This window comes from Mastigoproctus giganteus, chromosome 7 (genome assembly GCF_048544385.1).
Source record: "Mastigoproctus giganteus isolate SK-2022 chromosome 7, ASM4854438v1, whole genome shotgun sequence".
NCBI lineage: Eukaryota > Metazoa > Arthropoda > Arachnida > Uropygi > Thelyphonidae > Mastigoproctus > Mastigoproctus giganteus.
Genome location: NC_143581.1, coordinates 135,447,657 through 135,474,461, shown reverse-complemented (window position 1 = coordinate 135,474,461; position 26,805 = coordinate 135,447,657). Strand labels below are relative to the sequence as shown.

Here is a 26,805-nt window from a genome sequence, read left to right as displayed (position 1 = left end):
AAGAGTAGGTCATGGTGTCTTATCAATGATATACAGGAATTTTTCCAGCAGGAATAGGGAGGTGATTATTCCCTTGTATAAGGCAATGGTCAGGCTGCACCCTGAGTACTGTATACAGGTTTGGAGGCCTCATTTCAAGAAGGATGTAGAGCTGCTGGAACGAGTACAGAGAAGAAAGTTTTGCAAATTACAGTGTCTGGAGACTAGGCACCGGCGAGGTGATCTGATAGATGTGTACAAAGCCCTGAATGATTTGAGCATGCTGAATGCTGATGGGATACTGCCTTTTTCTCAGAATAATGTTCTGAGAGGGCATAAATTCAAATTGAGGAAAGACAGATGTAGGATAGATGTGCGGAAATTTGCCTTTAGCCAGCGGGTAGTTGGTTGGTGGAACAGACTTCCATCCTTTGTTGTGGAAGTTGATAGCCTAAATAAATTTAAGGCTCAGCTGGACAGGTATTTCGAACGAACGGAAGGGTAAAATGAAAGGGGTTTTTTTTTTTTTTTTGACTGATGCTGCATAAGCTTGCTTTCTTGCATCATATGCCTCTACTAATGCTAACATATTGGACTATGTTGAAAAAATGCCACTAACCAGGTTCAAATATATGTCTGCAGTTTTGCCCAGACAAAAGAGTAGGGATTATATATTAAAAGCCTTGTGGATTAACTCAAAACTTGAGGGACTGCATGACTCTAGGGGTGAAATTTATCAATGTGGCCTGCACATTTTAGGAGAAAGGAATTTATTTTGACAAAGGTGGCGCAAGGGTTTTTGATAGTATCATTGAGGATACCTTAAGGGTTCAGGGAAACTGCTGGTTGGAAGAAGGGTAATACAGACATGTTTATCTGATGATCTGGGTTAAAGTAATGCTTGCACATGTCTCAAGAATTTTTTATTTTTTTTCATAAAACCCCAATCACAAAAGGTATTTTTTTTTTTTTTTTTGATTTGGTAGTTTTTGGCGCATTGGCTTCTGTGGCCATATTGCACCTCCCAAGGTTTTTGCAGTACTTTGATCCAAGCCCGAGGCGGGAATCGAACCCGCGACCTTTGGGTTGCCGGGTAGGTACTTTACCCACTCGGCTAGCCCGGTCGGCTTGATAAGATGAAAGAAGGTATTTGTTGACATTAGACTCGAACATTTTTAGAGTGTAATTTTCTTGAATTACATATGAAGGAAGGTTGTTCCAGAAAAACGGAAGTTGAATGAATAAATGAAGAAGAAGAAAAGTTGATTCTGTGAGTTTGAAGTTTGACAGTAAAAGGATGTTGACTGATTGTGGCATGTGTTTTGACTGCTTTCGAAGAGAGAGAGAGAGAGAGAGAGAGAGAGAGAGAGAGAGAGAGAGAGAGAGAGAGAGAGAGAGAGAATTATAGAAGTAAATTCAGAAGAACAGTGCCCATGGAAGTATCTATAGAAAAGGCATGTAGGAGAAATTGAACATCCATAAGACAGAGAGTGGTGAGACTCTGTTAGAGATGAGTCATTAATTAACCTAACTGCCCTCTTCTGAATGGAATCTAGAAGCCTGAGAGAGGTTTTGGGGGCACCACCCCAGATGTGTGAACAATATTCCGTGATAGGTAGATTTGCGATTTGTACAGAATTGAACTATTTGGAATAAAAGTAATGCTGAGAGCAAAAGAGAAAACCCAATTTTTTAGTTGCAGAAGAAGCAATATTTGTAATGTGCTTATGCCAAGAGAGATTAGAAGTTAGGGTAATTCCCAATAGGGATATATGATCTTGCCTAAAAAATGGATTGTCTTCGAAGATAAGCATAGAAGCGGAAGAATCCTTTTTGTGAGATATAAGACAGGTCTAAGTTTTACGAGGATTGAAATCAACTAACTTACCCCACTGGAGAATTATATAGAGAGCAGCATTTAAGGAATTGGCAGTGGTTATTCAAGAAATTGAAGCTGTTTGTGTAGAGCAGTATTTCCCAAACTGGAAGGTGGAATGCAATGAGCTTTCATCAGTAAAACTATGATTAGAATTCCCAGTCAATTGAAGAAAGTCATTAATATACAAGAGAAAAGAGTGGGAGAAAGAACTGAACCTTGGGGAACACCAGCAGTAGTGGAGATGTTAGAAAACAGATTGCCATCTACTGTCATGCAGTGAACGGTCAGAGAGAAAACTGGATACTCAATTACAAAAAACAGCTGGCAAACCATAAGATGGAAGCTTATTTAGAAGAATGTAAAATACAATACAAGAAGAATACAAGAATGCAAAATGGGATGATCTGTGAAATTTCTTTTTTCCTTTTCCTTGTTCTGATTATTTTTCAGATCTTCCGCTATCACCGTTTGCTCGGATCATATCAGTGAAACTATTCTTGTAGGGATGAAATCCTTTATTCCACACCCCACCATAAAATATCATCCTGTTTCTTAACCTTGGTTTTCCAATAAATATTCTAAGTATTTTCAAGATAAGAATGTTGCACATTGCAACTGGCTTGCATCCAAATCTCCAGGTTCATTTTCTGCCTATGCCAAAGCACGCAACAGTTGTAAAGCAGTTATTAATCGGTCCAAATTAGATTTCAAACAGGCTAAGATAAAAAACTTGTTCCTTGTCCTGAGGAACTGAGCCAGAATGGTAGCTGAGCATTCTGGGCTCTTGCCAAAGCTGTTGGCTACAGCCTTTGCCCATCTCTGTTCCCACCGCTGTCAAAACCAGATGTTCTGTTGCTACTTCAGACAAAGATAAAGCCAACCTCCTAGCACCTATTTTTCTTCCAACTCGGATAATGATGATGTTGGTAAACCAACTCCCACTATTCCCAGTACTCTCTATTGTCTCCTGTTGTGTTTCATCAAAAGGATGTTAGAAGGATTTTGAACAATCTTGTTGCTAAGAAAGCTCCAAGTTCTGATGGTATTCCTCCACTTGTTCTTAAAACCTATGCACCTGTTCTGTGTCACCTTTTTTCACTTTCTTATTCCTAAAGTGTTTTCCCTTCTGTTTGGAAATTTGCTTGTATCCTAAAAAGGGTGACAAATCCCTCCCATACAATTTTCGTCTCATTGCCCTTACTCTACTTTTTCTAAAGTAATGGAGAAATCAATTAACTGCCAACTCTTAAACTATCTAGAAATTTCCATATGATCAACGATCGCCAGTATGGATTCCAGCAGTGTCAATCCACTGATAATATTGTGGCTTATGCTACCCATCTATGGACAAATTCAGTTGAAAAGTTTGGTGAAACTCGAGCAATTGCACTTGACCTTTCAAAGGCCTGTGTTTGGCACAAAAGTCTTCTCAATAAGCTTCCATCTTGTGGTTTGCCAATTTTTTTGTAATTGGTTTTCCAGTTTTCTCTCTGACCGTTCACTGCTGGTGATGGTAGATGGCTCTCTCTGTCTTCTAACTTCTCCACTAATATTGGTGTTCCCCAAGGTTCAGTTCTTTCTCCCACTCTTTTCCTCTTGTACATTAATAACCTTCTTCCATTGACTGAAAATTCTATCCATAGTTTTGCTGATGATAGCACATTGCATTCCACTTTCCATTTTGAGAAAACTTGCGTCCTGCTCAATCAGCTTCAACTTCTCGAAAATCCACCGCCAATTCCTTAAATGCCGATCTCCAGGTAATTCTCCAGTGAGGCAAAGATAACTTAGTTAATTTCAATTCTTCTAAAACTCAGTCTTGTCTTATATCTTGCAAATAGGATTCTTCTTCTCCTATGCTTACCTTTGGTGGCACTCCAATTTCTAGGCAAAATGATATATCTGTTTTGGGGATTACCCTGACTTCTAATCTCTCTTGGCACAAGCACATTACAAATATTTCTTCCTCTGCATCTAAAAAACTTGGTTTTCTCTTTTGCTCTTTGCATTACTCTTCTTCCAAATAGCTGTTCATTCTGTAGAAATTGGAAATCCACCCCACCATGGAATATTGTTGCCACATCTGGGGTGTTGCCTCCAAAACCTCTCTCAGACTCCTAGATTCCATTCAAAAGATGGCAGTTAGGTTAATTAATGACTCCTCTCTAACAGAGTCTCTCCACTTGCTGTCTCATAGACATACTGTTTCTGCTGCATGCCTTTTCTACAGATACTTCCTTGGGCACTGTTCTTCTGAAATGGCTTCTATAATCTCGCTCTCTCTTTCAAAACAGTCCGAAAATGGATGCTGCCACCAGGCAACATCCATTTTCAGTCCAACTTCAAACTCACAGAACCAACTTTTCATCTTCCTAGTTTATTCATTCAACCTTCCTTCCTGGAACAACCTTCCTTCTTACGTATTTCCTGAAAATTACAGTCTACAGAAGTTCAAGACTAATGTCATCAAATATCTTCTTTTGTCTTCTCAACCTCCAACCCAAGCACGGTACTAAGTACTATAGGTTCTAATACCTCTCGTGTTTCCATAAAAAAAAAAAAATAAAGAAATAAATAAAAATGTCAATTTATTGTAACATATGCATGCTTGACAGAGTTATCAACAGTTTAATTGATTCAGAGAAGAAAACGCCAAAATATTTAGTTTTAATACAATAAGTTCTGATTTGCTTGTGAGGAACTCTTTATCTATCCTGTAATACAGTTGATACTCTATATAGTGACCCCACCCCCAGGGAAATGAGGAAAATTATTGTCATTTTGAAAGGACATTATTAGCAATAGTTTATAAAATCAGCAAAAGAAGAAAGAAAATTTTGAACAGTTAATGTAATTCTACTATTATAATATAGTATAATGTATTTCAGAATAGGTACTACATTATTATGGCTGGGGAAGTATCCTAAGCACTTTAAGCAGGTCAATATAGTTCCTATTTTCAAAAAAGGTGATAAAAATGACGTACGCGATTACAGACCCATAACCTTGCAAAACAGCCTGGCTAAACTCTTCGACACAGCAGTGCACAAACATCTCTTCGAATTCTTCAAGCCTTTTATCGATCAGAATCAACATGGTTTCTGCAGTGGCAAGTCAGTAGTCGCAAATTTACTTCCTTTCTGGCAATACACCTCTGAAGCTCTTGATAACCACCTACAAGTTGATGCAGTCTACACAGACATATCTAAGGCATTTGATAAAGTCCCGCACGAACAACTTCTGGAAAAACTTAAGCTATATGGCATCCGTGACCCTTTGCTCTCATGGCTACGCAGCTATATTACGCATCGTTCCCTGAGCGTTATCATCGATCAAGTGAACTCAGACTGTTTTATACCACTAAGCGGAGTACCACAAGGCTCTCCCTTAGGTCCTCTTCTCTTCATTGTTTTCGTAAATGATCTTCCTTCTTTCATCTACACCTCCAATGTTCAAGTTGCTCTCTATGCAGATGATCTTAAGATCTACTCAGCAGTGAAGGAGACTACCGATTCTCAACAACTTCAATGTGCTCTCAATAAATTCTCTCTGTGGCTATCTCTGAATGGCTTGTCTGCTAACCCCTCGAAGTGCAAAGTAATCTCTTTCTCATCTTGCAGATCTCCACAACTAATGAATACGGAGTATAGTATTAACTCTGTGATCATCGAAAGGTGTGACCAAGTTAACGACTTAGGGATTCTCTTTTCCAGCAGTGCTAAATTCGATGCCCATGTCCTTAAAATCACCAGCAAAGCATTCAAAACACTGGGATTCATCAAACGGAACACATACAAGTTCAAAAACTACAGATATGCGGTTATCCTTTATAAAACTATTGTTCTGCCAATCCTTGAATTCAGTTCACCCATCTGGAATCCTCACACAAAGACTTTAACTAACAAAATTGAAGCAGTCCAAAAAAACTTTATCCATTACCTTACGTACCGCAATCCTCTATTCTATCACTCAGTGTATTATGAATCGCTGTGTGATTACTTTCATCTAAGGCCTCTGTGAACTAGAAGAGTTACTGCTGACATCGCCCTCCTAGCCAAAGTAATCACTGGAATTTATGAAGCATCTGATATCCTGAGTAAAATAAACTTCAATGCTCCCTGTAGACAAGTCAGGAACCTTACACCATTTCGCCTTGACTCTGCCAACACGGACTTAATGAAGTTCAGTCCACTGAACAGAATCAGCAAATCAGCAAATGACTCTCGCATTGACTTCTTTGACAACTCCCAATCACTGATGAACTCCATCCACAAGTTTGCCTCTTCACTTAAACTGCAAAGTGACTAGCTCACATCTAATTATTGTAGCTTATTATTTGTTATATTATTTTTCTATTCTCTAACGGATTAATTATTACTTGTTTTACCGGTAACTTAACTTAATACAATCCTCTTTTGTATATGCTTTTATTGTTTGAATCTATATCAATGTTTATCGTCCTGTTGGATTTCATATTATTGTTATTATGTTTATTGATCTGATCTCAGATACACTGTTAATGGTTACCTGTTGTGTATCTTTTTATTAATAAAATAAAAAAAAAAATAAAAAATAAAATATTAAACAAGAAAACGAAAATTGTGCCTTTTGCATTGACGTAACATTGTAATATTGATTTATAATTTCTTTTCAGTAATTAATATACACAGTAGTATTTACAGACAGTATTTATGGCAGGGAAATTGGTTCAGACTTTAAAATAATCTATCAAAATGTGCTGTTTCAGTGGAATACTTCTTTTAAAAAAGAATTATGAATTTGCATGATAGTGTTCATTTCACTTTCAGTTATGTTGCATTTGTTAAAAACGATATACACAGGTTTTAATTCTTGCTTCAATAAAACTTCTTGCTCAACTATAGTAGGTTCCTTTCATTACTTTTAGCTACTAAAAGTTTCATGCCTATTAAGAAATATTGTTCAAGGTGTAGGCCTAAATGGTTATCAAATGAACTAATGAGACTCGTGACAGAGAAGAAAAATGCATGGGATGCATATAAATTATCAGGTGACACAGAAGCCTATGGCACATATAAGTTAGTCTGTAATCAAGTCACAAAGGAGGTTAGGCAGGCGAAGGGAGGTTACGAGAAATCTTTGGCAAAGGATGCTAAGAAAAACAATAAGGATTTCTTTACTTATATAAACTGTAAAAGGTAGGGGATGAATCTGATTGGTCCTCTTGATATCGATGGTTTGGCTGTTGATGATCCTGCTCAGATAGCAAACAAACTGAATGAGTATTTTGCATCTAAATTCACACATGAGAAGTTATTAAGGTTTGAAAATGCCAGAAGGTTATGAAATTGTAGTGGGGGTGCTTAATGATTTTGTAATAACCTAGAAAAAAGTGGAGGAGAAATGGTTGAAGTTAAACATAAGAAAGCCACCTGAGGTGGATGCGATCTATCCAGTTATATTAAAGGAGGCGGCAAAGGAAGTAAACAAACCCTTTGCCATAATTATGAGAGCATCCTTGGACTCAGGGGAGGTCCACACGGACTGGAGATGTGCAAATGTATCCCCAGTTCACAAAGGGGGATCGAAGGGTGACACGAGTAATTACAGACCAGTTAGTTTAACTTCTGTTCCGGGTAAAATAATGGAGTCACTGGTTAAAGATGCATTGCAGGATCATCTAGACAAGACTGCAGCAATAATTCAGACACAGCATGAAATACAAGTTTATGATATTAAAATAATTTTGATATCATAAACTTGTATTTCAGGAAATCTTTTGACACTGTTGTGCATGGAAGACTACTGTACAAATTGGAGCAGAATGGTATTAAGGGTAAGTTGCTACAATGGATAAAAGAATGGTTGATAAAAGAACTGTTCTTTGTGGACTAATGTTATTAGTGGAGTCCCACAGGGTTCGGTGTTGGGTCCTCTGTTTTGTATGTTTATCAGTAATATTGATGAAGGTATATCAGGCTTAGTGTTGAAGTTTGCAGATGATACAAAAGTTGGCAGGGTTGTTAATGACAGTAATGGCAGTGTGCTACTGCAACAGGATCTAGAAAGTTTGGGCAGATGGGCTGAGAAGTGGCAACCAAAGTTTAACCTTGACAAATGCAAAGTACTGCATATGGGTAGAAGTAACCCTAGAGAGACGTATCAACTGTGTGGCACTACACTTAAGGTAATAGAAAATGAAAAAGACCTAGGAGTAATTGTGCAGTCAAATATGAAGTTTTCTGACAATGCAGACAGGCTGCCACGGCAGGTCATGGGGTTTTGTCAATGATATATAGGAATTTTGCTAGCAGGGAAAAGGAGATGATTGTCTCTCTGTATAAGGCAGTGGTCAGGCTAAGCCTTGAGTACTGCGTACAGTTCTGGAGGCCTCATTTTAGGAATGATTTAGATTTGCTTGAGCGTGTACAGAGAAGGGCTACAAGATTGGTGAGGGGAATGAAGGGATCCTCTTACCAAGAGAGGCTTATGTTCTGGAAATTGCAGCAGCTGAGACTAAGCACCTGCGAGGTGATCTGATTGGGGTGTATAAGGCCTTGAATGGGTTGAGTACGCTGAATTCTGATGGGATTCTTGCACTTGTTCAGATTATGAACCTAAGGGGGGATAAATTCAAATTGAGCAAAGACAGATGTAGAATAGATGTGCAGAAATTTGCCTTTAGCCAGCGGGTGTTTAATTGCTTGAACAAACCTCCATCTGTTGTTGTGGAAGTTCATAGGTTAAATAAATTTAAGGTGGAACTGGACAAACATTTAGAGGGATTTGTTTTGTAATTTTTTTTTTTTTTTTTTGCTGATGCTGCATAAGCTCATACACTTGCTTTCTTACATCAGATGCCACTACTACTACATGCTCAAACCATTCAAGGCTTTATATACCTCAATTAAATCACCTCGCAGGTGGGCCCCGGTGCCAAGCGAATCTTGAGGCCAAGCGATCTTCCCTGCAATTATATTAGAGAGATAAACTTTTCACTTTGAGTTCACACGTTTTTTCTTCCGTTATTCAAATATATAATAAGAGTTCTCTTTCTTAAAGCATAAGGAAGAAGTTTCAGAAAGGAAAAAAACCTTTCTTAATTTTTTTTTGTACTAACCTTCTATTTTACTCGCTTGGTCACTTGGTGCCGCTACTCGTGCCTCCCCATGGTGGGGCTGGACCTGGATGAAAAGACATCAACCAGGACTAAAAGGAGTTGAAAATGGACCAAAAAACTAACAACACAAGATTGGAGAAAGTTAACTCCAATAAATGTGATGACTTACAGCTGAACATGTCTCAGGCTAAGAGAATGAAAATAAACAGCTCTCAGCCTACTGTCCCTTTTTGTTTTGGTGATACATTCGTTATCATCATAATCCATTGGGAAATTATCCCCTTTCTTAGTTCAGAAGACTGAACTGAACAAAAATGTTAAAACTATTACAATCAGATGATCTCTTAGTAGAAACCTCAGTAAGTCATCAATTGGAAAAATTGCTAAAAACGAAAACTTTTGCAGGACTACCAGTTGAAATTACCCCACATAATTCCCTGAATACATCGAAAGGTGTTATTACCGAATGGGACCTTTTGACTGTTTCAGAGGAAGAACTACTGAGCGAGCTAACAGAACAACAAGTGATACCTGTTAGGAGGATAATGATGAAGAAAGACGCAACACTCATTCCAACTCAATCAGTAATTTTCACCTTTAACAATCCTTCTCTTCCCCATTCAGTTAAAGCAGGATATTTAAATTGCAAAATCTGACCATATATACCAAATCCAGTAAGGTGTTACAACTGTCAGCGATACGGACACTCTCAGGCGACATGTTGCAGTGATCCCATCTGTCCACTCTGTGGATCAAAAGACCACAATCAATCAAACTGCACATCAGCTACACCACTCTGTCCCAGTTGTCACGAAAATCACCCTGCTTTTTCGAAGACATGCGAAATGTGGGTATTGGGAAAGCAAATTTAAAAATACAAAGTAGAAAATAAAGTGTCTTATCCGGAAGCAAGAAAACAGATACCTGCAACCAAACCGTCACGTTCCTATGCTTCAGTGAAACAACAGCAAACTATAGCCACTCAAACAGAGCTAGCAATACCTCTAAATCAAATTATAGACTGGAGTAAAGTAATATTGATGACAAAAACAGTTTCACAAGAAACATCCAGTGCTAAAGAGCAGGATACTTCCATGCCTGTAAAGCAGAAATCAGAAGTAACATCTTCAAAAACAAAGCAAACATCATCTAGTAAACTGTGTGAACAGAAACAAACAAACATAGACCAAATGGATACTGATGAACAGAGAGAGAGAACATACTAGAACTACACCCTGCAGAAGATATTGATACACCTCGTCCTAATTTTCCGAGGAAAGATAGACCCAAATATGATAAACGTAAAAAACTGAAAAGTGCAGTCAGATTCAACAAATCGTCCTGACACCTAAATAACGCAACATATTATTATACAATGGAACTGTCGTGGTTTACATGGAAAATTGGACGAAATAAAAGATATTATTCAGCAGTATAAACCGGCCTGCATTTGCCTTCAGGAGACCCATCTAACACTTCAATCTTCACCCACATTTCAAAATTATACACTTTTCCGGAGAGACAGGAATGATAACAGAACTACCAAAGGAGGAGTGGCAATTTTGGTGAATACTCATATACCAGGTAAGCAAACAACAGTAAGAATAGCCATCGGAATTTCTATCACAATCTTGTCCATTTATCTTCCACCAAATATCCCTCTCTCCAGATCGGAATTAAACAATCTTACTATGCAGCTTCAACCTCCCTATTGCCTTATGAACCCCACCATTTGTGGGGATCTGCTCACACAGACAATAGAGGTAACATAATCGAAACTTTCATAGATGATCAACAACTGAATTTACTGAATACCGGATCTCACACTTATATCAGTTTGGGTACAGGTATCACCTCTGCAATAGACTTAACAGTATGTTCTTCATCAATTTATCCTAGTATAGGATGGTTCGTGTTGAATGATCCTTACAACAGTGATCATTTTCCGATAGTATGTTCCATACAGACACAATCGACTCTTACAGAAGGAACCAGAACAGTATGGAATTTTAAAAAAAGCTAATTGGAGTAAATATATGCAATTAATCAAACTGGATAAGCAATTAATAGAATCCCTGCCAACAGATGATGCTGTCTTATATATCAACGATCAACTATTCGAAGCTTCCAAAGCTACAATACCTCAAACAAGTAAGGCAAGGCAGGCACGGTACAACTCTTGGTGGAATGCAGAATGTGCAACAGCAAAAATGAAACAAAATCGTGCATGGAATAGATTCCGAAAATATCCAACCACCCTCAATTTGATTGCATATAAAAAAGCCAAAGCTGAAGCGAGGAGAATTCAGAAAAAAGCAAAGAAAAATTCTTGGATCGTGTTTGCTTCCACACTTACTAGGAACTCAAGTCCTGGTTTGGTGTGGAAAAAAATTTGGATTTTAAGTGGAAGATATCCAAGCACACAATCTCCAATCTTCCATTGGAAAGGGCAGGACGTTTTTGCAACAGAGCAGATATCAGAAATTCTGGCTGACTCTTTCGCTTCCATATCAGCAGTTACAAGCTACAACACTGACTTTCAAAAATATAAAGAGCAAGCTGAACGGAGTAAGTTGAATTTCTCTGCCAAGACATCTCATCTCTATAATCTACCATTTCTAAAAGAGGAATTACTTACAACCATTAAAAAAATTGCCTAATAGCACACCAGGTCTCGATGGTATTTATTATACTATGATCCAACACCTAAACTCTGATTGTCTGGAAATCCTACTAGCTCTATATAATAGAATTTTTCTGAACAACCTGTATCCATCCATATAGCGGCATGCAATTGTCCTTGCATTTCCCAAACCCGGAAAAGATCCTTCCTATACATATAATTATCTCCTGATTTCACTGACCAGCTGCTTAGGGAAAATCCTTGAAAGAATGGTGCATAATAGACTTATGTGGTTGCTGGAAAAAGATAATGTTTTATCACCCCACCAGTTTGGATTTAGAAAAAATAGATCAACACTTGATCTACATGTCAAAGTGGAAACAAATATTAGAAACTCATTTATAAGAAAGCAGCATATGGTGATGGTAAATCTAGATCTTGAAAAAGCTTTTGACACAACATGGAGATTCTGAATTCTACGAGATCTATTTCAGTTAGGATACAGAGGACAACTTCCACAATTTATAGAAAAATTCCTTGCTGACAGAACATTTCAGGTACGATATAAAGGCTGTTTATCTACAATATATATACAACAGGAAGGGGTTCCCCAGGGCTCAGTATTAAGTGCAACCCTGTTTGCACTGTGTGTGACCAATATCACAAAGGTTATACAACCATCATTGGAAATCTATATGTATGCAGATGATCTTTCTATTTCATTTCAATCACAAAGCACAAACACAATAGAATGACAGCTCCAATTATCCATAAACAAAATAGAAGTATGGACTAAAAATAATGGATATAGAATATCTGAGAAAAAATCAGCTGTTATACATTTCTGTAAAATGCGTGGTCTTCATCCTGAACCGGTCTTATACTTAAATAAAATTGCTCTACCTGTTGTTCAAAATTTCTCCTTCTTGGGCTTAATATTAGTTAGAAAACTAAACTTTCATGAACATATACTAAGACTTCGAACTAGTTGCCTCTTAAAATTTAATATCTTGCGCACAGTATCTTCAATGGCCTGGGGAGCCTACAGGTCCACATTATTACTATTATATAAAACTTTGATTAGATCTCATTTGGATTATGGATCTCCTATATATGCTTCACCATAATGCTCTCCGCACAGCTCTAGGAGCATTTAGAACTTCACCAATTTACAGCCTGTATGCGGATGCATCGGAAGCCCCACTGCACCTTCGATGAGATTATCTACTGTGCATGTATGCAGCAAAAATATACAGTCAGCCATCACATCCAAATTGGTCCATTATTCATGATCCACCATGGACAAGGAATTATGATTCCAAGCCAAATGAAAATAAACCAGTAGGACTGCATCTCAGACACTTAGCTCAATTTTGGGAAATACATTTCCAGCACATTTCTGCAGTAGATATAAACTCAGAACCTCCTTGGATTCCGACTGTGCTTTTGTCCATATCACATCTTACAAACAGGAATAAAAAAGAGATCCCTCCAATCGTTATACAGAAGCTTCATGCACTGCACAGTTTTGAAAATAGAAACAGCCATCAGATTTACACGGATGGTTCAAAATCGAACAACTCAGTAGGTGCCGCACTAGTTTTACCGGAATATATTATATCTGTCTCCTTGTTTCATGTTTGCAGTATTTTCACAGCTGAATTATATGCTATTAAACTAACACTGGATGATATTACCAAGCATCAACTTCTACCTGCTCTCGCCGACCGGGCTAGCCGAGTGGGTAAAGTACCTGCCCGGCAACCCAAAGGTCGCGGGTTCGATTCCCGCCTCGGGCTTGGATCAAAGTACTGCAAAAACCTTGGGAGGTGCAATATGGCCACAGAAGCCGATGCGCCAACAACTACCAAATCAAAAAAAAAAAAAAAAAAAATCTACCTGCTCTAATCTATACTGACTCCCTTAGTGCAGTAGCAGCTTTACAGAACAGCAAACAGTCCTCAAATTCCTTGATTCAGCATATCAAAAAACAACTCGGAGTTTTGCATAAAGCAAGACAACAAGTATCTATCTGTTGGATTCCCAGCCATGCTGGAATCCCAGAAAATAATCATGCAGACCAAGCCGCAAAATATCCAGATCTTAATATACAAGATAACTTTCAGTTTGTACCATTTACAGATTATAGGGATGTATTTCGTACCAAATATACTTCCATTTGGAAACAACTTTGGAGGGACCAATCGTGCAATAAACTTTGCAGAATAAAAAAAGATCTATGTTCGTGACGTTCTAGCTCACGTTCAAATAGACAGGAGGAAGTTATATTAACAAGACTGCGCATTGGGCATACCTTCCTCACTCACAAACATTTACTTTTAAGAGAAGATTCCCCGCTCTGCTTTGTCTGTCAGATACAACTTACAGTAAGGCACATCCTGATTGATTGTCCAACCTCTTCAGCTGTTCGTACCACATCCTTCCAATCATTAGCAAACTTGCCAGCTCCTCTAACCCTCTCTCATGTACTTGGTGACAAAGCAAACCTAAGTGAGCTCTTTATATATATTAAACATCTAGGAATAATAAATACACTGATATATCCATCCTAAATCATTAAAATGAACGTAATGACGCTGACAGACACATTGACCACAGTTGCCCTTGTGTCGTGAAACTTTCATACCAACAACAACAACCTCGCAGGTGCCTAGTCACGAGACACTGTAATTTGCAAAACTTAAACCTTTCTTCGTAAGATCAACCCTTTGTTCCATTCACTAATCTTTCCCTTCTCTGCGGTCCCTCCAGCAGTTCTACATCCTTCCTAAAATGAGGAACTTGAGTACAGACCTGTATACAGTACTCAAGGTGTGGGCTGACCACTGCAATATACAAGTGGATGATCACCTCCTTATCCCTGCAAGAAAAATTCCTGTATATCATTGACGAGACACCATGAGCTACTCTTGCAGACCGTCTGCACTGCACAATTACATTTGTCAATGTTAAACTTCAGTTGCTACCTCTCAGCCCATCTACTCAACTTTTCTAGATCCTTTTGCAGCAGCATACTGTGATTAGTGTCATTAACAACCCTGCCAACCTTCATATCGTCTGCAAACTTGGACATTAAGCCTGATATATCATCATCAGTATCATTAATAAATACAGAAAACAACAGTGGACCCAACACTTCCCCTGAGGTACTCCACTAATTACATTAGTCCACGAAGAGCAGTGTCCATTGATTACCACTCTCTGTCTTCTGCCACTCAACCATCCCTTTATCCATAGCAGCAATTTGCCTCCAATGCCAGAATGCTCCAATTTGTGCAGCCACCTTCCATGTGCAATAGTATCAAAAGCCTTTCTAAGATTCAAATATATGATATCAAAGTTATTCCTTGCATCCAGTTCCTTTGTGACCACATCATAGTATCCAATCAAATTGGTCAGACAAGACGTCCCCTTAACAAAACCATGCTGTGTTCGAGCTATAACTGAAGTCTTGTCTAGATGATCCTGCAGTGCTTCTATAATCAGTGTCTCCATTAATTTCCCTGGAACAGAAGTTAAACTAATAGGTCTGTAATTACTTGTGTTGCTCTTTGATCCTCCTTTGCAAATTGGTGTCACATTTGCACATCTCCAGGTCCATGGGTGTATCCCCTGTGAGTCCGAGGAAGCTCTTGTAATTATGGCTAAGGGTTTGCTTACTTCCTTTGCTGCCTCCTTTAATAAAACTGGATAGATCCCATCCACCCCAGGTGCCTTTCTTATGTTTATCTTCAACAATTTCTCCTCCACTTTGCTCTCAGTTATTACAAAATCACCTAGCTCACTGCCAGAGTTTAATTCACCTCTGGCATTCACCTCCCTGAATAACTCCTCATGTGTGAATGTAGATGCAAAATAGTCATTTAGTTTGTTAGCTACCTGAGCAGGATTATCGACAGTTGAACCATTGATATCCAGTGGACCAATCTGATTCATCACCTTCCTTCTAGAGTTTACTTAAGTAAAGAACTCTTTGCTGTTTTTCTTTGCATCTTTTGCCAGTATTTTTCGGTAATTTGTGGTAGTTTTATACGAGGAGATTATTTGAGAAAAACATTGCGTTTCAGAATCAACTTTTAAAAGGAAATATACTTCATTTTCCTACTCTTAAAAAATGTCTGGAGGTAACTGCTGATGAGTGCCAATCATTTGTAATGAATGTAATCAAAGATCCAAGTGACCAATTCCAAGAAAGATTTGAATACTTGAAAGGGCACCTCCCAAAATTTGAATTAACAATAAATTACAGAATTACAGAAATTTTGAAATCAGTAACTTGGAAGAAATTTTCAATCAAAATGAAGTAGTAGCTGCCAAGTTAGAACTTGTTGATCAGCAGTCGTCTTTAGCTCTGAAATGTCTTTTCCAACCAAAACTATTTTAAAATTCTAGGGTTTTACTGACTGCAAAAAATTTCCTTTGTAATAAAGGATATTTTTTGGATCAACATACTTGTGAAAATGCTTTTTCATTAATAAACAATATCGAAAACAAAAAAAAAAGGACATGATTGTTGACATCACATTTGGAAGAAAATTTGCGATTATCTCTTCATAATGGAGAAATTAATTTCAAAGGTTTGGCATCATCTCTTCAAAGTCAAGGTTTCCACTGATAAGGTTATATTAGCACCCAAAATTTTAACTGTGAAACATAATTCTGGTATACGTAATTCTGGTATACATAATTCTGGTATATGTTTTGTTTAAGCAAAAAAAAATATATTTTAATGTATGGTGCTCGCACGTATTGTAAGCTGCAAAATCTTGCTCGCTTAAAGCAAAAGGTTAAGAACCCCTGATTTGAATAATAGGATTTGTGGGTTACAGACAGTTTTCACTGGTTCATTAATGGGTGGGAGGGGAAATTACATGCTTTCAATAGGATCCTCCTTGTGTACTGTTTGTCGCAGGCAAACTGGTTCAGATCCACATCCATTGGCTATATTACCATTAACATTTGTTTGGATAAAAATCTCTCAGACATATGCAGTCTCTCCTGGGTGAAGCACAATCTCAGTACAGGAAGAGAAACTCTCCAGCAGACCATGTCCCAGATGTTGGGGACGGAGATCTTTCCTGTGAGCATTTTCACAGTGAAGGTTAAGCATCGCTTTTCCAGCTTCACTGGCAATCTCCACCACAGCACTGAACTACAGTGATGGGCGATTGCCCATCACTGTAGTTTAGTGCTGTGGAGGTAACTGCGATATCCAAGTGGCTCATTTAAGTAACCAGAACTCCACAGAATATAGTGTTTTTAAAGTAGTTTTGGTTGCAGAATCCCAAATTTCTGCTCCGTAGAGGATGCGTTGGAAAATGGCAGTCTGGATGTATCTCTTGGTAGTGCCTGGGTTTGGGACATAGAGATATCTGTATATCTCTATGTCCCAAATCCAGTGATCTCGTGTCATTGGAAGGTGCAGATGTTTAAGTTGGTAGTTGAACTGAAGTCACAAAAAGCAAAGCATCGTGACCTTGTGGTGAAAAATCACCCTGGGGTCACAATGCTTTGCTACCCTTTTGATGATTTTGCCTTCATGTGTGGGCTGAATGACTGTTGGTTCAGCTTCAGTGAATAGACCATGCAAGCATACTTGTCTGGATCAATCTTCTTGTTGTAAATTCCATTTACTATATCTTGCGCGTTATTTGAAGGCTTTATCGTGGTTAACATCTTTAAATCATCCGCATACCATATTATGTTGGTCCTGTTATTTACTAGAGGGGCGATGATGGCAGTAAATAGGAGGCCCGATAAAACTCCTCCTTGCGTACCCCTGTATTGATGTTTCTTTGATAGTTCCGCCACCAACAGTTAATGTCCTGTTGGTCAGTAGAGAATTCGGGAACTTGAGGAGTTCACCTTCAATATTATAGGAGGATTGATGATGTTTTAGAAGTGCTGAAATGCTAACACTGTCAAAAGCTGCTTCCAAATCCAGATAGGTTATCATTACTTCAGATAATTATCAAATGCAGTGATGATATGGTTGGTTGTCATTTGGAGGTTACTGATCATTGACCATTGATCTGTCGGCCAGTGTGTAATGTATCTGAGAAGCTTTCCGAGTTAGAATGTGACTAGTCAGTATTGTGAACATTGTTTTCTCTAACAGTTTGAGGAGGCATGAGGACTGAGAAATTGACCTTAAGTGCTTGGCTGTAGTTGGGGTATTGATCTTTGGCAGCGGCCTTTTAGTGTAGATGTTTCAAACAGATGTGAAGGATTCTCTCTACAGTATGACATTGAATATTAAGAGTAATGGGTTGATAATGAACGGGCTCAAACACTTAAATCATCAACTGATTAATTTTGTCTGTCCTATAGTATTTGTAGAAGGCATGTTGTTGATTGCAGTAATAAGCTGACATTTAGTCATAGCTATTTTAAAGAGTTTGTCCCTTTGTACTCTGTTATCAGGATCGATGCCATTTCCATCAAACCTTGTGGTAAAAGTTCATTCACATCTCAGGATCAATTTGGTCTGGAAACTCATTATATTACTGAGATTGTGTACTTCGTTTCGAAAGTGTAGCATCCACATGCTGTTTAATTGCCATTGATTTAAGGCGATTGAAGTTTGCCCTAGCTCTAGAGTATGTTACCCTATCTGCCACTAGGCCCGAATTTTTCCACCTCTTGTGGAGCAATTGTTTCAGTTTAAAGCTCTCATTAAGCCTGGGTGTCCACCAGTCTCTTGACCATTCTGAGATGGTAACTTTCCTAGAGGCTGCATATTTAAAGATTGAGGCAATCCAATGTGTCAAGAGTTCAAAGTCCAGTTCCGCATCTCAAGTCTCCAGTACTGCCCGTAGGATGGCTGTTGCAGCTGTGAGGCATTTGTGTATATCCAGCTGCTTTGGTTGCATAATGCACTTGGTATGTACTTTCCAGTCAACATTGAAGTCTGGTGCTGACAAGTGAAGAAGGATCACTATGGGTATGTGATCAGAGTCAAATGCTGTTTCTGGTGTATCGTCAACGGTACACAGATTTGAGGCAAACGCAAAATCTAACAAGTTCTCCCCTCTTGTGGGGAAGTCAATGATTTAGTGTATACGATTGTGGTGAATCTGCTTCGCATTCTCTTATGGAGATTGGACAGCTGAGGGGAGATTGAAGTCTCTGCAAATCAAGTGGATGGCTGATGGGTGGAAGCCTTGGATAAGCCAGTTGATTACTTTGTCGACGATTTTGGCATCTGGTCCTGGTGGAATATAAATTACTGCAATATCAATGCAGGTGCTATCGAATATGCAAGTTACTAAGAGCCCTTCAAAGCAAACAGAATTACTGCAAACATAACTTTCTACGTTTACTTGAGGGATCTTACTGAAAACTGCCACTACTCCCCGCAACACTTGACTCTGGAATGTATCACCATGGTGTAGTCTGCAGTAATGAAGCATGTGAAAGTCTTCTCTCTTTCTTCCAGCCACGTTTCTGTGAGGCAAATTACATCATTGCTCCGTGAGAGCAGTAGCTGTTCCAGCTACTGCTCTCACGTATTCTGATAAAATAAGTTATTTTATCAGAATATTTTATTCTGATAAAATAACTTCAGTATAGTAAGCTGGAATTTTTTCCGTACCACGTGTCCAGCTAGACGATCACATGCTATTCGTGAGGGTCTGCACTCTGTAATGCGAACAGGTAATAGTGACCTGTGATCGCTCCTTGTCATTTGGTCACACTCAGTTGCATCAGGTTGGTGGTTCATTCGTCTGGGTGTGATGCTTGATGCATCATTATTTAAATTGATGAGTCAGCTGGTTGACTTAGTCTCTTGGCCTGTCTGGCCTACCAACTGAGCAGGATTGTCATTGTACGTCCTAATCTTACGGGCCAACTGGAAGGCTTCTTCAGAATTGCAAACTGGCTTTGTCTCACATTCAATCTTGAATGAAGTATACATCAATCTCCTTGATGAAAGTTGATGTACAGCTACCACTAGGTTTAAGGCCTTCTCAATAATAGTTGCCACCAGTTCTGATGTTGTGCTAGGTGTGAGCCGAGAAACAAATAAACTCCTACGTCTTCGCTTTAGACCGGTGTTTCCCAACCTTTTTTTTTACCATGCCCCACCTAAGTCTTTCTAAAATTCTGATGCCCCCTATGTAACATATACATATTTTTTATATTCAAAAATCGAATTATTCCCTAAATGAAGCCTAATTACAACTTGTTCAGGACACAAGACTTAGGTTTTAGGAAGAAATCATTAAGAAATTATTAAGAAAAAACAGTGAGTAAATTTTCAAAACATATAATAGACAACTAAAATTCAAGTACAAAATAATTTATATGAAAGATTTTTCTATAATATTTTAATTTTTAGTAATTATTATTTAATTGTTTAATAATTTCAACATTCCATGTGAAGTCACTTCTAGATGAGTGCCCTAAATTTAGTGAGACCCTTGTGCTTGATGCTTGCCGCAGAGAGATTTTATATTGGGCTCCAATTTAGTCAGCTTCAGTCTCAAGTCTCCCTGTTTTGTGATATCCAGTCGATTTCTTTTCTTTAGTAACAAATCATTTATGGCACTAAATCCACATTCAGCTAAATATGAAGATGGAAATGGTAACAATAGCTCTCTTGCAAAGTTGGTTGAATTTGGAAATTTAATTTCTGTTTCATCACAAAGCCATGTCATCGCTCCTTTTATATTGAATAAAGTTTTAACTGACCCATCATATTGCATTTCTGAGAGTTTTTCTTGGTACTGCATTGATACATCCAGACAAATCCACTAACATTGGTTGCATCATCCAGGTTGGAAAATCAATTTGTTTTAAATCAGAAAACCTTTCTTTTAAATCAGCGGACAGAATTTTCAGATGATCGACAATAACAAGTACAGCGGTATCAGTCACTTCACATTTTTGCAGCCAACGAAACTGTTCAAAATTTTTGTTACAAATATATTTTTGACATAATTCAATAAATGTAATGAAACCAAACGTCTTCGCTTTTACATTGACGAGAGTTTGTTTTATTTGTTCCTTGAAGTTGTTTATTTAATATATTTAGTTTTTCAAAGATATCGGCTAAATAACTCACAAATGCTTTACCATCGACCATTAACAGATGCTTCATTTCAGATTTGTCACTTAAAAAGTCAATAATAGTATCAAATAGTTCCATAAATATTTTCAAGCAGTTCCCTTTCGAGAGCCACCTTACTTCAGTGTGAAGTAAGTCTCACATGGTCTGCATTTTGTTCTTCACAAAAAAGCTTGAAGAGACGCTCACATTTGGCATTAGCTTTAATAGCATTGACACACTTTATAACTGATTTTAGTACTTCATTAAGAACAGGCAAAATATTTTTAGCTACCAAGTTTTCCCTATGAATAACACAATGCACAAGAAGCATTTCTGGATTCTCATCTTTCATCAATTTTAAGCAGCCATTTTTCTTGCCCATCATATTAGGAGCACCATCTGCAGCACAAGATGTTATATTTTTCATTGGTTTATTATTGTCATCTAAGTAATTTTTTAGCTTATTATATATATATCTTTGGAGGTAGTGATGCTCTCTAATGATTTACAGAATAACATTTCTTCAGCAAAATTACCTTTATCAGTATATCTTACATAAGTTATCAGTACGACTTCACTGTCTCTCAAAGTTGATTCATCCATTTGCACTGAGAATTTTCTTGTTTTCAGCTTTCCAACAAGTTGTATTTCAATATCTTCACTCATTTCATCTATTCTTCTGCTAACAGTATTGTTATTGAGTGGCACAGCTTTCACGTCTTTGTCATCTTTTTCCAGAACTGTTTTAAGAAATGCTGATATTGATATTAATCATACTATAGGAGAGAATTTGATTAAATTCTCTCCTATAGTATGATTTTTTCCCAGATTTAGCAATGAGTAAAGAAATTTCATAACTAGCCTCAAGAGTACGAGTGACAGTTGCAGTATGAACAATAAACAGAGACTTTAATGTTGCTCTTTTTTCTAAATTCTTCTTTAAAGTTTGAAAGTAATTTAAATCTGAATTTACATGAGCGTTATGTTTCGCCTTTAAATGTGTCTCAAGACGACCTCGCTTCATTGATTCATTGGTCAAGCATCGTTGGCATAAAAGACAAAAAGGTAACCTTTGATCATGGACAGCGGGTATGAAACCAAATTTTAAGTATTCCTCTGAATACTGACGAACTTTTTTTTTACTTGCACTACTCATTTTACTGTGCAACTGAAAGAAATAAATATAAGATAAATCAAAAACTAAAAATAAACTATGCATTAAAGTTAATTTAATTTTATTTTAATATATCAAAATTAATTATTAGTATGCTTTTTGAATGAATAAATCACACAAATTACTGAATTCGGGCTGTTAAATCTGTGGTCTCTGTGAACAAGCAGATAAGTCTAATTTGTCAGAAATGAGATAAGTGCACTATAATAAAGTATTTATTATTTACTATTATGTGACATGCAGATATCTTCGTTATTGTAGTTTTAGCGTGAGTAATAAATATTTGTATATTCGAATATATGCATGTTTATATGAGAGTGTGAAGTTTATTTTTCCTCTCCTGCAAATTCGAGTTTTTGGACTTATTTGCTTATTTGCTGAGACCACAGTAATATACACATACGACAGATACATACCATTGTGTATCACGGTTCTTCATTAATAATAATTCTTGCGCAGACAAAGTAATTTTTTATTTTAACTTGAGATCGCCAAACCTATCAAAATGTAGTCACGACACCCAAACGAGCATTTATATGAAAGGAATTACCTATTTCATATAACATTCGGAATTTGCGGTAGGCTACAGTAGACAACCACTTTGCTTGCACATTGCGCATGCCATAAGCAATCGTCCAATACAGTACATACTATTCCTTCACTAGGCATAGTAAGCAATACTCTCTGAGCAAACTGTAGTTGATATTACTCCAAACTTTCAAGTGCGGCTCTGTAGAAAGTACAACATTTAACGAATGCTTATTTCAAATTGAGATACCAATAATTCTTCTTTTGTACAAGTTAAATCATAGTAGGTGGCTGTTTTAAACTCTAGACGAGCAATTTTTGAATTGCCCCCCTGAACAATCAAATTTCCCCCATGTGGGGTGTGGGACCCACGTTGGGAAACACCGCTTTAGACCATACATGTCTGGTCTACACACTGCTTGTAATCTAGACTGAGAAGCCATTCCAGACACAATTCTGCCACCATTCACTCCTGCTGAATTGTCTAGATCAGAGGTGGGAAACCTCTCGCCCATAGGCAAAATTTCAGCCGAAGTGTAATTTGAAACCGTCCATTGACAAAGCCCTCTAAAATGGCATATGAAAAAATGGCATAATCCTTAAGGGCAAACATTCATTGAATATAAGTTGTTTAAAGCACTCCAGAAACAAATTTCTGTTAGCTGTACCTGTAATGCTTGTCCTGTGACGTTAATCATGAGTTGGAATACGTATGAATTGATGTTGCACCATTATTACAGCCAATTAGCATTTAGCATTTGTTTCTCTCCCAAAACCACTCTTGCATGTATTGGTTCTGGCTTATTAGGTCTTGTTATTGGTGATGGATGGTCAGTGTTGATTTAAATGTTTTGTCTTGGTTGGTTGTCAGTTGCTTCATTGCAAATTAAGTGCAATAATTTTGAATGCTGACAACATTTATGGTTTTTTTGCGTAGTTCTATTTAAGTCAATATTGTAAAATGCATAAAAGTAACCCTTTTTTGTAATGACTAGCAATAATAAAAGAAGAGCTGCAGGCAAAAGTTCTTTGATGAAAATGGACGAATAATTATTTTTTTATGGAAGTAAATGGAAAGTGTGTGTGTTTTATTTGTAAAGAATCGGTTGCAGTTTATAAAAAGTACAATCTTGTTCACCACTATTTGACCAAGCATAAGGAATACGAAAAACTGAAAGAGACAGTGTTTAGACAAGCTAACATTTTTAAAAGAATTCATGAAAATATATCTGTAATGCAAGCAAGTTATGAAGTGCGTGAGCTAATTGCAAAGAAACTGAAACTCACATCGAAGGCGAGTTTGTTAAAGAGTGTATAGTTGCTGTTGCACGAATTTTAACTCCAGAAAAATTCAGATTGTTTGAGAATATTTGTTTATTACGGAGGACGGTTTCTGACTATATAAAAGACATGGCTAACGATATCCAAGTATCTTTGAAACAAACAGTATCAGAATTTGTGTTTTATTCCATAGCTCTAGATGAGATAACAGATATAGCAAATACGGCACATTTGGCTATATTTGTATGTGAGATAATGACTAATTTTACGATACGAGATTTACTTGCTTTAAAATCAATGCACGGGACTACCACAGGTGAAGATCTCTTTTCTGAAGTCAAATCTGCAATATGTGATTTCAATTCCCTATGAAAAACTGAGCAGTCTGGTGCACTATCTATGGTAGGATCTCAAAAAGGACTTGTTGCTTTAATTAAGAAAGAATTAGAGAGCTGTCAACTGGAATCTAATGTGTTAATAGTGTGCTACTGTCTTATTCAACAAAAAAATTAATGTGAACAATCTCTAAGAATGACCAATGTGATGAAAGTGGTAACAAAATGTATTAACTTCATAAACAATAAGGGATCGAAGAACAGAGAATTTAAAGAAATGTTAAAGGACTTTGAAGCTGAATATGGTGATACATTGTACCATTGTGAAGTTTGCTGGCTATGCAGAGGGCATGCTCAAGCGCTTCTATGAGCTGAATGATGAAGTGAAACTCTTCATGGATATTAAAGGCTCCCCCATTATGGAATTAGAGGACCAAAAGTGGTTATGTGATTTGGCGTTTTTGGCCGATATCACTAGCCACTTAAATGATCTAAATTTGAAATTACAAGGGCCAAATCAGCTTATTACCTCTCTTCTTGTCATTATCAGGAGCTTTGAATTAATGCTGCAATTGTTCGTAATTCAACTGAAAAAACACTGCCCGGTACATTTTCCAACATTGAAAGAACTGAAACCAGAATCGATAATGGAATATGTTATAGAGTGTTCCAATCTTTTGAATCAATTTCAAAAGAGGTTTCAACATTTACGGAATCACGAACTCAAACTAAGAATATGCGAAACTCATTTTGATGTGATGCTCTATGAAGCTCCTGATTCCTTGCAACTAGAATTAATACTTTGAAATCCAAATTTAATAGTGTATCTATTTTCGATTTTATAAATCCAAGTAGATACTGAAAAATATCCACTTTTGGGGAATCGTGCATTGAAAATTTCATTGCTGTTTTCTACCATACCGATGTGAACTGTTTTCTCAACGTTAAATTTAGCCAAGAACTACTAGGCGCCTCCGTAGCCAGGTGGGAAGGAGCAGCAGTGCATAGCACACGCTTCTTGATTGGACCAGGGTTCAAGCCCGTCACCACCAAATATGGAGGATGCGGAAAGGTCAGGGAACGACCACCGCATATCCTGGAGCAATATGGCCTTAGTTGCTAATGATCCTAAAAACCAAACAAACAACAAACAAAACAACAGCCAAGAACTACTTGAGTGCTAGACTTCCGGATGACAATCTTGCAACCCAACTAAGAATTGCTGCATCATCATTGCCATCTAACATCTCTGAGCTTTTCAAACTAATGCAGGACCAACCTCATTAAGGTGCAAGGTAAGATGTTTCATTAAAATTAAAACATGATAACTGTGGTGTCTTTGTTGTTTCAGTAATTAAAGCATTATAACTGCGTGGTTAATTAATACATTATAACATTTTAATTAATATTGCTTAGTGTGATTGTGTTCATACTTAAGAATTTGTTAAATTTAAGATCCATTGTTATTTTCAGCAAAAATGTGCCCCACAGGTTCTTATGCACTTGCAATTCACCCCTGGTACTAAAAAGGGTGCCCACCCCTGGTTTAGATGGTTGAGTTTCTGGCTAACTGGTCCCATGGTGAGGTGCTGATGGATGAGACGACAGTGGGTGAGATTCCTTTCACAATGTCATCCCAGGAGGAAGGTGGGGTACTTGCAGAATGCCAATAGTTATAGCATTCTCTGATGTACAACACTCAGCAGAACAAGGCAAGAAGCCCACATCAGAATTCACATATGCACTAGCATCTACAGGACTGTGATTGGCAAATCTATCTGCTTTGGGCTGTAAAATATTGCCAGTTGCAGAAAAGAATATTAATTTTGTCTGTGATTGGCAATATTTTACAAGCTACCTGCTTCATAGGAGTCGTTGATAAACTAATGGTCTCTATATACTGTATGTTGAAATGAACTTTTAGTCAAAGATAATTAAATTAACTTAATAATATAATTGAAATAATTAAATTAAATTTATATTACAGCCACCCCTCGACTTACGTAAGGGTTACGTCCGCGGAACTCTACGTAAGTCGGAATTTCCGTAAATGCTTATGTAGCACTTGCAAATTTGATTGAAGCAAAAAAGAAATGTTTGACGAACATGTAAATAGAATTATTTATTTAATTTTTTTATCTCATGTGCAGGAAAAATTACAAAAGTGTACAAAATTACAAAAATTTCAAAATTATAAAATTACAAAAAGAGAGAGGAGACAAGCATAATGTCAGTAAGTTTTACCTTTCAGGCATTGTTGCCAGAATTAACTCTCCAGCCGATAAGCATGCTGCTGTGGGGATTTAGAAGGGGGGTTTTTCCCAACAAATCACAAAATTTCTCTACAGCTGCAGAATCGGCACTGGCAACTTCACCGCATATTTTAATGTTTTGGAAACCAGCACGATGCTTGAACCTATTAAACCACCTGTTGCTTGCTACGAACTTGGCCTGGGGTTCACCGTGCTTATCCTTAATATCTTGAATGGTCATTGGACTCAGGGGCACTTGCTTCTGATTCTGATTCTGATTTTCCATCCATATTATTAATAGCTTTTCCATCTTTGATATAGCAACCAAATGCTGTTTTGTGATCACTGTTGAACTTAAAAAATCTATCCTTTAATGTCTTCTTTTATACATGCACTGTCCCTTAAAATAGTATTCACTGTTGAAGCAGCGAGACCTAATTCCGTGCAATAGATGACAAACTTTATCCTGCTTTGTAGTTCTTAATTAATCATCTTCATTTCTGAATCAATTTTGTTTTGTTTCTTAGCACTGCTAGCATTTGCACTTTCCATTGGTCCCTTTCCCTTCACCTCTATAATAAG

The 26,805-nt window shown here is 37.4% G+C and overlaps 1 protein-coding gene across 1 annotated transcript in view; it reads left to right on the top strand.

Moving 5' to 3' along the window:
• Positions 1-26,805, top strand: part of LOC150083213 (uncharacterized) — a 380,452-nt gene that overhangs the window by 31,839 nt on the left and 321,808 nt on the right. The window lies entirely within an intron of this gene.